The following is a 13,616-nucleotide window of genomic DNA, read 5'->3' as shown; positions in this document are numbered from 1 at the left end:
ATCTGATACTCTGCCATATCTTAAAGCATTGTCTGTTCTCTTAAGCAACCATCCATCATCAAAATTCTGCACTTCGCTGGCCTGTACCAGTTGCTGCATTATTATTCCAGATTTATACAGGATAAACTGGTTAATGTCCAGAAAAACAATTGGGTCAAAGGGTAGTGGAGGAATTGACTCAGAAACTGGTGAACAAAAACTATAAGATTTACTTTGACAGTGTTTTCATTTCTGTTAGCCTAATGAAAAATCTTCTTGATCATGGTGTGTATGCTCATGGGACAGTAAAAAGATGTTGACATGACTTGCCCAAAGATTTGAAGTCTGAAAAACATCTTCATCATGGAGAATATGGTTACAGATACACAGAAGAATGCATGCCTTCCTTAATATGGAAGGACAGGAGGGGAATTTTATTTCTGTCTAATTTTCTTGAACCAGGGCAGACAACAACAGTGACTTGAAAACAAAAAGATGGGTCAGTAATTGAGATCTCATGCCCCATATTTGTGAAACAGTACACCATGCATATGGGGTAAGTTGATAAAACAATCATGCAGAAATCTCTCTGTGAGACTGATAGGAAAAGCAAAAGATGCTGGCTTAGAAGTTTTTGGCATATGCTGGATGTCTGCATTGTAAATGCATTTTTCTTGTTCCAAGAAAGAAGGAATGTAGTAATAATGTTTTGAAGGGGTTCTGGATTGCGGTGGTCAATGGACTTGGCACAATAAATGCTACACCATCAAGAAGGTGCAAAATTTGAAACGCAAAAAAATTCAAAAAGATGGTGCATCAAGAACTGAGAGAAACCAAGTGTGAACACATGTCAATACAAGGAGGATCTCACCATTTTGCACACTGCAGCACGAAAGCTGAACATCACAGAACAAAATGGCATTGCAATGTGTGTAATGTGGGACTGTGCCTGGTGAAAGTCCAAAATTGCTTTAAAAAAATACCACTCAAAATTATAGATGGTACAGGATCGTGTGTCCCAGTGATTTTGCAGTGAAACCACATTCATTAAAGAACTAATTTTTTTTATTTTTAAAAAATTTTTCTTGTATTCTTCATTTACGAGACTAACAAAAGCAACTTTTGTGCAAATTATTAGGATTTTACTTATGTTTCACATACTGCGACTCAAAGGGTTAAAAGTTGTTAATTCAGACATACAGTGTGAAAATGTTTATTCGCTGTGTGGTACTTTCTGTAGTTTTAAAGATACTGAGGTATTGTTGTATCATTGGACATGTGCCTTTCTTCTGGAGTTGTTTGTGTATTCAGATTTGCATTAATATTTGACTGTAAATTATTATAGACTATCAAAGAGCTGTAAAAAGCGATCTTTCAGCTTATCTGATACTCTGCCATATCTTAAAGCATTGTCTGTTCTCTTAAGCAACCATCCATCATCAAAATTCTGCACTTCGCTGGCCTGTACCAGTTGCTGCAGCCCATACAGCCATGATGTGCTCCTGGCCTCCAAGCCACACAGCCTCGCTAACAAATCCATCCCACCTCACACCAGCTCTAGCCAGATGACTAGCTTGCTTAGTTATGCGTAAGATTACAAGCTGCTTCAACATGTATAGTGAACAGGAGATTTTGTTACATTTATGTCATACTTCATGCTGACTTGATAGTTTGTGAGTGCGGACATCATCAGCCAAGTCATAGGAGCTGATTTTCTAAAAATTTTCTATGTAGTGCCATACCTGGTTAACAGCTGTTTAGTGAGTGCTAATGGAAACAAATTTCTACCTGTCATATCGACCATACTGCTTCATGATGAATGTGCAGATCCTGCTCCACCCACACATTTCCACTGCATGTTCAAAGAACCCACAAGTCTTACTGTTCAGCAAATGATGACCGCACATGTATGTGAGAAGCAATCTGTCTGTCTGTTTTTTTTTTTTTGTTTTTTTTTTTTTTGTTTTTTTTTGACAGGTGAACTATGTGCCACTTCCAGTGATGCTATCTGTGCACAGTTATTGAACAAATTCCCTGCACTGATAGACACAGTCAAAGCTTGGGAAAACACTGCCACACCACACAGCATTACATCAAGACCATGCCCAGAGAGCCTGTATTTTGCCATGCATGTCACTTAACTCCTCAGAAATTTGCAGCAGCACTAGAAGAAATTAAGGTGTTAGAGGGAAGGTATTGTGACTGGTCATCTCCACTCCACATGGTACGTGGAGATTATGCAGTGATTACTGAGCTTTAAAAGCTTGGAAGAAACCGTATCACTGTCTGGTACCAAACATCACCAATTTTAATTATGCAGTGAGTGGTGAATCTGTATTTACTATCATCAATAGTGCCAAGGCATTCTCACAGATTCCAATGGCCAATGAGGACATAAGGAAAACAGCTATCACCACACTCTTTGGACTACATCATCAAAATTTTATACTGTATGAATTAAGAAACATCATACAGACATGTCATGGATTCATTCAGTGTTTTACATCATCTCCCGTCTGTTTTTTGCTATCTTGACCATATTTTGATACCACTGCAAGGAAATGTTTCAGCTATTCAAAATATGCCGTGCTCTACTACATACAGGAGCCTCTGGTGATTTTTATGTTCCCACAGAAAGAAACCCCTCTGGCAACAGAAAAACTGAGTGGTTTGCGGAAGCATGTAAAGCATTTCAAGATAGCTCTATCTAAGGCAGTACTGCTAATACATATGAAGCCTGGTGCATGGATCAGACTTTTCTAGATGCCAACAAGGTACAAGAGTGCACTACTCCACAGCATATGATTCATGGATCTTGCCAATATTTTGCTCCAGGAATCTTACAGAGGCACAATCTAAATGGAGCGCTACAGAAAGAGAACTTCTCACCATGCACCTGGCCGTTAAACACTTCCAACCCATTTTAGAGGGCCAAAACTTTTCAGTCTTTATGGCCCATCAAACACTTGCTTCTATTCCACAGCAGCCAAATCAACTTATTTCACCACATCAGTTCCGATATGCAGCATTCGTGGCACAATTTACAATGGCCATTCAACACATCAAAGGCAAAGACAACACCTTGGCAGACTGCATTTTGAGAACAGTAGCCAGCATAACTATGGTGTGCTGTGTGAAGATTACAGACAGTCAGGTGAAGGACACTTTCATACGACAGTACATACTCAATGGAGCACCTGTCTCACTTTACCAGACTCATGAACCTGTTGATAGATCTGGTCAAACTTGTGCCAAGTAAGTGGTCTGGCCAGGTGCAAGAAAGATAGGTGTGTGTGAGCTCACTCCTGTGTTTTGTGCCACAAAAATAAAGTTTCACTACACATGCGTGCAGCCATTCAGGATTTTCCTCTACCAACTTGTAAATTTTGCACATATCCATCTAGATCTTCTTGGCCCATTACCATGTATAGATGGTCACCATTACCTACTAATAAGACTGTTATATCAGCCATACTGCTAGCAGACTTCATCACTGCATCCATCACCAAGGCACTTGTGAACATTTGGTTTTCTTTTCACAGGATTCCTCTTACCACTGGCACAGACCAAGAGTTACTTAACATTTGTGGCAGCCATGATATTCATACCATGAGTTACCACCCAGCTAGTAACAGCACAATCGAGTGCATGCAGAGCTCACTTCAATCTATTCTCATGTTTCACAAAGGATCTTGGGTTGATATATTACCACAGCCTCTGCTTGAGCTTAAGATGACTGTAAAAGAAAATTTGTTGTGTTCTCCAGTGCATCATTGTTCTGAGAACATGTGCAAGTAACTGGTGATATAATAGCCAACAAACCAGCTATCCAGTTACCATTGTGGTTTTCTCCAAAAACTAGGTTTGGACATCTGAGAACCATGCACGCAAAACTCGCAGTGCCATGGACAATACCCCCAGTTCATTTTCAAAAAGTTCAACACATCATCAGATGTCTGGCTGCATGATGATGCTGTATTCACATCTCTCACTTCTCTATATCTCAACCATATGATGTGATATCAAGAGAGCCAAACATTCATCATCCAAAAGAGTGATACGAATGAGACTGTTTCAGTTGAGCAACTTAAACCCACTTTGATTGACATTTCAGCAAATGAACAGTTACGTAGGTCAATGGCACTGGCACCTGCACAGCAACCGTCAATGGCCATGCCCCCTATGCACCTCTGCCAGCAACACTTGTGCCGGGAGACACAACATTTTCTGACCCACACCCTGCTACGTCTGCAGTGACATGTGTGATCAGACATATCAAGTGCAAGTTTCCAGATGTCTCCAGCACACCAGGCTGTCACATAGGCAGAAAGTAGGAGGCAGATGTTGACCATCTGACTGATAATCAAACCGCACTTACTGCCCGTGTACTGGTGTAGTTGATATTGTTAAAAATATAACGTAATGTTAGTGGCAGCCCCGGACATTGCACAAGTCCCGCACATTAGCTCCCCCTCCGCACCTATCCATCTGCTAAGTCCCGCCCATAGTCTGCTACATGTTCCCACATCAAAGTTGTTAGTATCACAGATATGGCACTCATAAAAACAAAGGAGAAAATCAGTAAGTAGTGACTGTGGTAGAACGAAAATCAGTTTTACTGGTACCATTGTGAAAAGAGCTTATTTTTAAAGAAATAGAAATATGTATATTGAATATAAGAGTTGAAAAAATCATCAATAAAAAACAAAAATAAAATTGTTATCCATACTGTCTTTTTTACTTATTGGCTTTTGTGTGCAGTATATCAAAAAACTGGAGTGAGTGCCAATTTCCATCAATTCACTTAGTGTAAGAAATTCTGTTGGGAAATATTTATTGGTAGTAACGCCAAGGATGCAGTCTCGTATCTTGATTGTCTGAAGTCAATGCTGTGCATAAACAAGCCAAAAGCGATGTCTTGATTTGTTTCTGATTACCTCATCAAAATTAAAGAATATAAGAGTGCGACAATGTAGATGTGAGTAATGCAAGCAGTCCGACATTTATATATGTGGTACACTTCATTAGTATTTGCAAGTGTAATGGGTCAATTTTTACTTGTGAACTCTTGTGATTGCTTGCTTATTGCAGACACGAGATTACTTTGAGTTCTTCTTTTGTGTTTGAGAGATTTAGAGCTGTATGTTGTTAAACATTTGTATATAATTTTGTCACTGTCATTCCAACCCATCTTATCCTACTTTAATGTCTGTTCGATTTCAGTTTTGACAGCAGTTGGTCACAACAGTCAAGATTAGGTATCTAGTGTATGATAATTTTGTTGAAAGTGCATATCTGTGTTACATTTTGACAGTGTATTAATTCTTTAAATATTAGCATTTCTAGTTTACTGTAATGTATTCACACAGTTTGACAACCTCCTGATAAATGATCAGGGTAGTGAGTATTCAAAGGTTTGGTTTTTTGTTTCATACTTTCTGACTTGTTCTACACCCATGAGAATCATCTCATGGGTTTATGGAACGAAAACTGAATCTAATCTGAACTTAATAATTGGGATGTGGATGTAAGAAACATATTAGCAGAATGGAAAGGCATGAAAGAAGTACTACATAGATTTTTTATGGCCAAAACCAACATTCTTGATTGCACTGCTAAATTCTTTTTCCACCCTTAAAACTTTGAGCAAAATGTAAAACTGTGTGAATCACATATGCAGAAAGTTTGGGTTGCACTGGCAGGAATACAGTGATTTGGCTCCCCTGGAGAACTTCAGCCAAAATTTGTATTTTGTCACACATATTGTCTGAATTCTGAAAGTTACCTCTCAGCTAGTATGTTGATATACATTCTCTAAGATGTGCTCATTATTATTTCTCTGATTGTGTTACATAAATATGCCTCAAGCATTGAGGTTACAGTTTTCAGTTTTTGCTTTTAATCACACTGAGATCTATTTCTTCCTAAGCTATTCACCTAAATACTGAGTGCTTGTGTTTAAAGAATCTGGTGTAAGTTCAGGTGCTGTCATTTTCACCTACATTTTCTGTATAAATTGCTGTCACAGATGAAACCAAATCAGCAAGTTTTCATTTTTGCAATATCTGTCTTCCAACTTGGTGGAAAAGCAAGGATACTTAATTAATGCTCACATCTGAAAATACTTAAATTATGCACTCTTGAATGATCATTAGAGAGAGAGAGAGAGAGAGAGAGAGAGAGAGAGAGAGAGAGAGAGAGAAATCCTATACCATTGTAAGATGATACCTGGATGAATAAATACAACATTGCAACCATATGAACAGTTTTCAGTATTAAAAAAATTATTATTTCATGTGGATATATGCACCGTGCAGACAAAATTGTAAGCAGCAGATATACAGACTTGCATATCATTCTATGGACGTCACCAAGTGACAACACACTGATATTAATGATATTAACAAAGGTTCCACTGCACCCCAGGACACCTTAACTGCTGTCCAGCAACAGCCTGGAGTAGGGAGGGAAAGGAGTAGCTATTGGGAGTGAGGTCATGTAATCTAATAATGTAAAGCTCTATTAATCTATTTTCCAATGAAAAAATTTCCATTGCTGCACCTGTACTAGAATCACAATGCAGTCCTTTAACTTGAGACATATATGCGTCATGTACCACTACAAATTGGTATTTTTCATCTCTTACCAGGATCATTGACTGTAGCAAATCAGAGAGGTTTAAGTTGAAAATGTTTTCCTTTTATGTTGTTTACAAGGATGATCCATTAATGTACGATTGTTCATCACGTTCTCTCAGAATCAAACAAATAACCCTTCCTCTCCCCACCAACCTATTTTATCTATATTAGGTTAGTTCAGCTGAGTGTCAACCTTTGCTCTCATGGAATCTACCACCCACTTAACACTAATCCAAATAAAAATATTTTCCACTATCACAATTTTTTATGCAGAACAAAATCAGAGAGCCATTACATTACTCACTATTACCATATGTATCCACAAGGGCTCTTTCTCACAACAATGTAATAACATTATGTCCACATTTGTGTAATTTTATAATGTACACTAAGTTTTGTTTATGTTGTCAGAGGATCCATAATATAATAGTTCATTTCAATATAAATATATTACCATGAGAAGAGAAATTTGTTAACGTCGAGTATAGACTTACGTGTCAGGAAGTCGTTTCTGAAAGTATTTGTATGGAGTGTAGCCATGTATGGAAGTGGAACATGGACAATAAATAGTCTGGACAAGAAGAGAATAGAAGCTTTCGAAATGTGGTGCTACAGAAGAATGCTGAAGATTAGATGGGTAGATCACATAACTAATGAGGAAGTATTGAATAGGATTGGGGAGAAGAGAAGTTTGTGGCACAACTTGACGAGAAGAAGGGATCGGTTGGTAGGACATGTTCTGAGGCATCAAGGGATCACCAATTTAGTATTGGAGGGCAGCGTGGAGGGTAAAAATCGTAGAGGGAGACCAAGAGATGAATACACTAAGCAGATTCAGAAGGATGTAGGTTGTAGTAGGTACTGGGAGATGAAGAAGCTTGCACAGGATAGAGTAGCATGGAGAGCTGCATCAAACCAGTCTCAGGACTGAAGACCACAACAACAACACCATGAGAATAGCAAGCTGAAGTTTCAGCATTGACAGATTCTCCATGTAAAGTAACAAGGTAGATTGGACTTCCTTCAGTCAACTACATACAACTAAACTGAATTATTGGAAAACTATGTGCATGTGTTTCTTTCTTGTATATATTCCCTCAGAAGATCACTATTCAGATGATGTTTTGTTTCCTCTCACCTCACACTTTCATGCCCCTTCTGTACTCACATTTTTTGTTCCACTTGTCCTGTCTCAGGCAAAATCATTCACTCTGCAGCTGAGTGTGAGCTGTTTTTCAAACATTAATCGAAGATTGAAGTATCCTTACTAGTGAGTGCACTGCTCTAGATAATCAAGTACCTGCATCCAACTCCTGGCCAGTTCACAATTGTGATCTTCCATTAATGTTTCAAATAAAAATCTAACAATGGAAAGGCAATAATACTATGAAAAGGATAGATTGATACTCTTTGTAAAGATATGTTCTGTTGCATATAAGCTTTTGGCCTTCCTTTTACGAAGGAGAAATGCACACACATTCACACAAGGTAGAACACCTCTTATACACTACTGCTACCTCCAGCCATACTGCAACAGAAACGTGTTGAACAAAAGCAATAATCCAGAGCAGGGTGGGGAAGGGGAAGGGACAGGAATCGGCCCTTCTGGTGGGGCATGCAGGAACTATATAGGGCAGGATAGGGCTGACAGATGCAGCATTAGGAGGCTATGGCGGAGGGAGAAGACGGGGATGAGAAAGGAGAGAAGCAGAGAAGAAAAAAAAAAAAAAAAGACCAGTGGATGCAGGATAGGGTTGACAGGTGCAGCATCAGGAGGCTGTGGGGGAGGGAGAAGATGGGGAACAGAAAAGAGAGGCAGAGAAGAAAAAAAAGACCAGTGGATGCAATGGCTGAGACCAGCATATAGTGTGGGTGAGGGGAGGCGAATTGCGAGGTGACAGGACAGAGGGGGCTGGAAACTGTTTGTAGCGGTTCTGCCTGCTTTATTTCTATGGTTGTAAAACCTCGGTGTCAAAGTACTGCTTTGCTACACTGGGTGAAAAATGAGTTGTGGATTCTGACACTGACTAGTGTAAATAATGTAGCCAACAGTGGACAGTTGCCTTTCACAGTAGTTTAATTTCACTGTTCACAACCCCCAAATAATACACAGTTATATGACCAGTTAAACATGAAGATGGAAATTATTCTACAAGTTTGCACGTATCTCGATGAGACTTTCAAATATTATAAACTGTTTGCTGCATAAGGTTCAATACTTTAATTTTGAAAAGGCTAGATTTCAACTCACCACACAGAGGAGATACTGAGTCGCACACAGGCACAACAAAAAGACTGCTATACACGTGAGCACTTTTGACCAAAAGGCCTTGTTCATGGCCAGACGCGGTGCTTATTTGTGAGAGTTGTGCTTGCATGGATGTGTATGTGTGGGTGTATTTTCCACAGAAGGAGGACACCCTTTGGCTGAAAAAGCACATATATAGCAGTATTTTTGTTATGCCTGTCTGGGACTCAACGGCTCATCTGTATGGTATCAATCTACCCTTTTCTTAATATAAGTGTTATTCCATCCTCAATTATCCATTGTTTGATTTCAATTTTGAGAGTCCTTTCGCACTGTTGTGCATTTTTGATTAGCCAGAAAGAATCCTTGTGACGAAATCATCTTGGGTGTTCAGTGTAGAACTACACATTAAGAACTATGTACAGCATGGACATCATGAGATAGTACTGACAGTTGTCAACACTAGTTCACAACTCAGGCAGGCACAGGTACTGAGAAGGATATAGGCAGCACATTATAAAACTGTCAGATTTTTGTGATGGGTGAGGGCTGGGACTGTGCATTGTGTACTTTTATCGAGAAGCAATGGAGCACCATCTGTAAGGTGTACATCACTATGTAATAGTCCTAGGATGACCATTTCATTAACAAATACTTATCAAGTGATGAGCTTTCAATGGCACCCCTTCATATTTCCAGTGTATAATTTTAATACGTAAAATGATCAAGGTACTGAATAAGAAACAAATTCTGTAAGGACATACTTTTATTGGCTCAGTAAAATTCTTAAAACTATTACTGACATCAGAGTAAAACAAATGTGGGACAAGTTCAGTGACATACTGTCAGATATCTGTAGTTCAAAACAGGCAATCAACTGGCTTTCAGTGCTTACTAAATGAAATATTAAACTCTGAACACTTCAAGAAAACAAAAACATGTTCCCCACTGTATCCAAAATTTAAATATTTCTCAAAAGCTTTGAAACGAATAAGAAAATTCAGTATGATGACTGTTTCAGGGAGCCAATTACTTAAGTTGGTGAAACACAGATAATAGTGAGGTTGAAACAGATTACAACACTCATGGCTAAAATTATCTACAACTGAAAAACGGTATTTGCTTAGCTTAGTAAAGGTCACATAAAACAACAAAGTATCAGGTTAACACAAAAAATAGATTATGCCCTATGTTGGGTGGCAAATGTAATAAATTAGGATGTGAATATGACACCACATGGGCATTATGTAAATCAAATCAAAATACTGAGTACCAAAAATATAGTACATTGGGAATAGGATCTGCAAATACCATTCATTAAAACACGAGACTTGAGTTATCACATTAACGTTCATTCATTTCCACTGAAATACATACGCTACAAGCTCTAAGCTCTCACAGGGATCAGATACATAGCTTTAGTTCCATATATAAGTGAGGAGAACCTCACAGATGTAGACTACTGCAGAGAACAAATGATGATTTCTTTTGGACTGTCACAATAGCCTTAATAAATCTATAGGAGAACATTATTCCACATGCTGTATTTCAAATTACATTGAGGAATAGTGCAACTCCTGCAAATGTACTCCAGTTTAACAGTGTCACCTCATCAGTGCAAAGAAAATAACACACAACCACAATGTTAAGAATTTAATAATGCTAAGCTACTTCCAGGGTGGCTACTCAAACTTGGAAAAAAAATTCCTGAGAATTCCAAGTGGAGGAGAATGAATGCATCAATACACTGCTGACAAAGTAATAGTAAGAGGGGAAGGTAGGGGTGGGGGGCAAGAGCAGATACAATAATGACTTTTCCTTTCTCTCAGCTGTACTAAATACCAGGGTTAAACAGTAGTTTAATTAATTTTTAAATGTCACTAATTTACATGGAAAAATATTCATATTAGTAATACAATTTCAAATATTATGTATTTCAAAATTTCTTTTTTATTAAACTCAATAAAATTCAATTTCAATGCTACATTAAAATGCAGGATTCCTTGAGATTTTATAACATTCCTGAAATTCCCTGAGTTTTTCCAGGTAAAATGTTCTACATCTACATAAGTACTTCGCAAGCCACCATATGGTCCATGGCGGAGGGTACCCTCCACCACTACTTGTCACTTCCTTTCCTGTTCTGCTCAGAAATAGAGCGACTGCCACCTTCTACTTCTTAGTTAACACATCATTGTCATTTCTGTTAGAAGTGAGGAAAGTGCATAGAAATCATTGTCTCATATCACCCAGTACTAGTTTTGCAGTAAGTTCAAAATCATGGCCGTTTGGACCATCAGTCCCATCAATACAAATATAATCATTTCCATATTTTGCCTATAATTCACCTTGTGCAGTGTTCATTATTACTAACATGAAATCCTTACTTCTCAATTCTGGGTGCTGGTCATTGATTGTTTCTTGAGGCTTATAAAATAATACACATGGAATACCACTTTGCTTAACTTCTTGTACCCAAGCTTGGATGCTGATGGAATCGTTTTGATGTCCGACTGACTCTGAAGCCAAATTAAAAGAAGCTGCAACGTTATACAAGTCCTGCAATGTTGTGAGATGTACTCTCTGAATTTGAATCCTGCACTGTCCCAGCTAGCACTCAAGCTTATTTCAAGGTGGATATTGAGTTTAGGTTCAGTTGAAAATTCAAGATTGAAAAATCAACCTGTTACACAGCTTGTTTCAAGGTGGGTATTGAGTTTAGGTTCAGTTGAAAATTCAAGATTGAAAAATCAACCTGTTACACAGTTTACATCAAGCTGTAAAAATTTAGCTTGAATTAAAATAATTTTCCCAAGCTTGAAATCAACTGTAATTTCCCTGGAAGGCTGTACAGCAGATGCGCGCGCAGCATAGCTTCCATAGACGTCCACGGGAAGCGCCACAAGCGTTTATAAGCCGTGACGTAAGGGTGTTGTCGTGTGTGACGTCATGACGGCGCGGAGTTTGGTTTGAATGTGGCTGTCTCCAGTTCTGTTTTATCTTATTTTATTTACTTTTCTGAGCCTTGCTATGTTTACGGCAGTTTTACCTTTGTGACGCGCGTTAATGGTTGTGGTTTGTTGACAAGTTTGTTTTATACTAGAAAACAGTTCGGTACGTTAATGTTACAAATGTTAAATATTACGTAACGTAAAGTTACGTTTAGGCCATTTTACCTTTGTGACGCGCGTTAATGGTTGTGGTTTGTTGACAAGTTTGTTTTATACTAGAAAACAGTTCGGTACGTTATGTTAAATATTACGTAACGTAATTAATTAGGTTCAATAAATTCAGATTAATATTTATATAGCTTAAAACAAGCTGTAAATACCAGGCTGTATTCCACGTGTGTAGATACAGCTGGAGCCAAGCTTGAAATATAGCTTGAACTCTGCCAACTTTGATGTTTGTTTCAAGCTCGAATCCAGCTAACAGGCTTGAATATTTCAGCTTTGATCAAGCTTATATACTTGAACTTTACAGCTGGAAACAAGTTTGAAACCGGCTTACTGTGCTATCTGAGGTTGATTAAATTTTGTTAAGAACAGTGGGAATCAGGTTTCCTACAGCAATGCCTGCAGCTATGCTCTTGTGGTGTCAGTTTCAAATGACTTAAGGCTGGATCGTGTCCAACACGAGTGCAAACAGAATTAACAAGGCATTTTTCTTCCTTATAGAGGATTTTCATCTCTGCAGGGCACTTTCCATCGATTCTGTTACCACCTGCCATTTTGAGATGTCCCATACCTTCACCTTTGGTAAGAAACTGACCTGAATGATGGCAAACATATTACAGGTTGAGCAATCATTAACAAACTTAATGCCTTGGTGTTTCACGAATCTGGATTGTGTAGTGTGTTCGATTTCCTCTTTCCACTTCAAAAATTCACCTTCACTAGAGAACTCAATACCTTCAGATTTCACACGTATTAGATGAGTGGCTTGGAAACGATCAATCCAACACGTTTTTGACTCAGCTTCAAATGTACACATCATACAACCTCTTCTGTTGCTTCTTTATTGTTGGTGATTTAAACTTCTTTTCCAAGCAAAACTCTTGTCGCATAATACACACGGAGTAGCACTTAGCTTAACTTCTTGTACCCAAGCTTGGATGCTGATGGAATCATTTTCATGTCCGACTAGCAAATTCTCGCTCTTCAACAGGCGATGACCAAAGATCATATCGATGCAGTACACGGTGTGGACCATGGAGGTAATCTATTCTTACCTCCATGGTGTGGACAAATACTTTACACATACTCTTGGTTGGTTCAAAAATGGTTCAAATGGCCTGAGCACTATGGGACTTACCTTCAGAGGTCATCAGTCCCGTAGAACTTAGAACTACTTAAACCTAACTAAACTAAGGACATCACACACATCCCAGCCCGAGGCAGGATTCGAATCTGCGACCTTAGGGGTCGCACGGTTCCAGGCAGTAGCACCCAGAACCGCTCAGGCACTCATGGTTGGTATGGACGGGAGGGGGGGGGGGTAACTGGGCAGGGCTTGTGCAATGTCCGGGGCTGTCGCTAACAGAGATCTCCATACTAAGTATAGAGATCACTGTTCGCCAACGTTTCCTAAAATATCGGAAATCCGATATATTGACATTTAAAAAATGTCGGCATAGGGACGCTATATATCACGAAGATTTATCGACATATCGCAGAAGTAATAGCGATCTAGCGACACATAAAAATATAAGCTTCACATTGTAAATATACTGCTCGTTTCAGATCTGTATA

The sequence above is a fragment of the Schistocerca cancellata genome, chromosome 1 (genome assembly GCF_023864275.1).
Source record: "Schistocerca cancellata isolate TAMUIC-IGC-003103 chromosome 1, iqSchCanc2.1, whole genome shotgun sequence".
Classification (NCBI taxonomy): domain Eukaryota; kingdom Metazoa; phylum Arthropoda; class Insecta; order Orthoptera; family Acrididae; genus Schistocerca; species Schistocerca cancellata.
The sequence above is the reverse complement of the archived record's forward strand: the minus strand, read 5'-3'. Positions refer to the sequence as shown.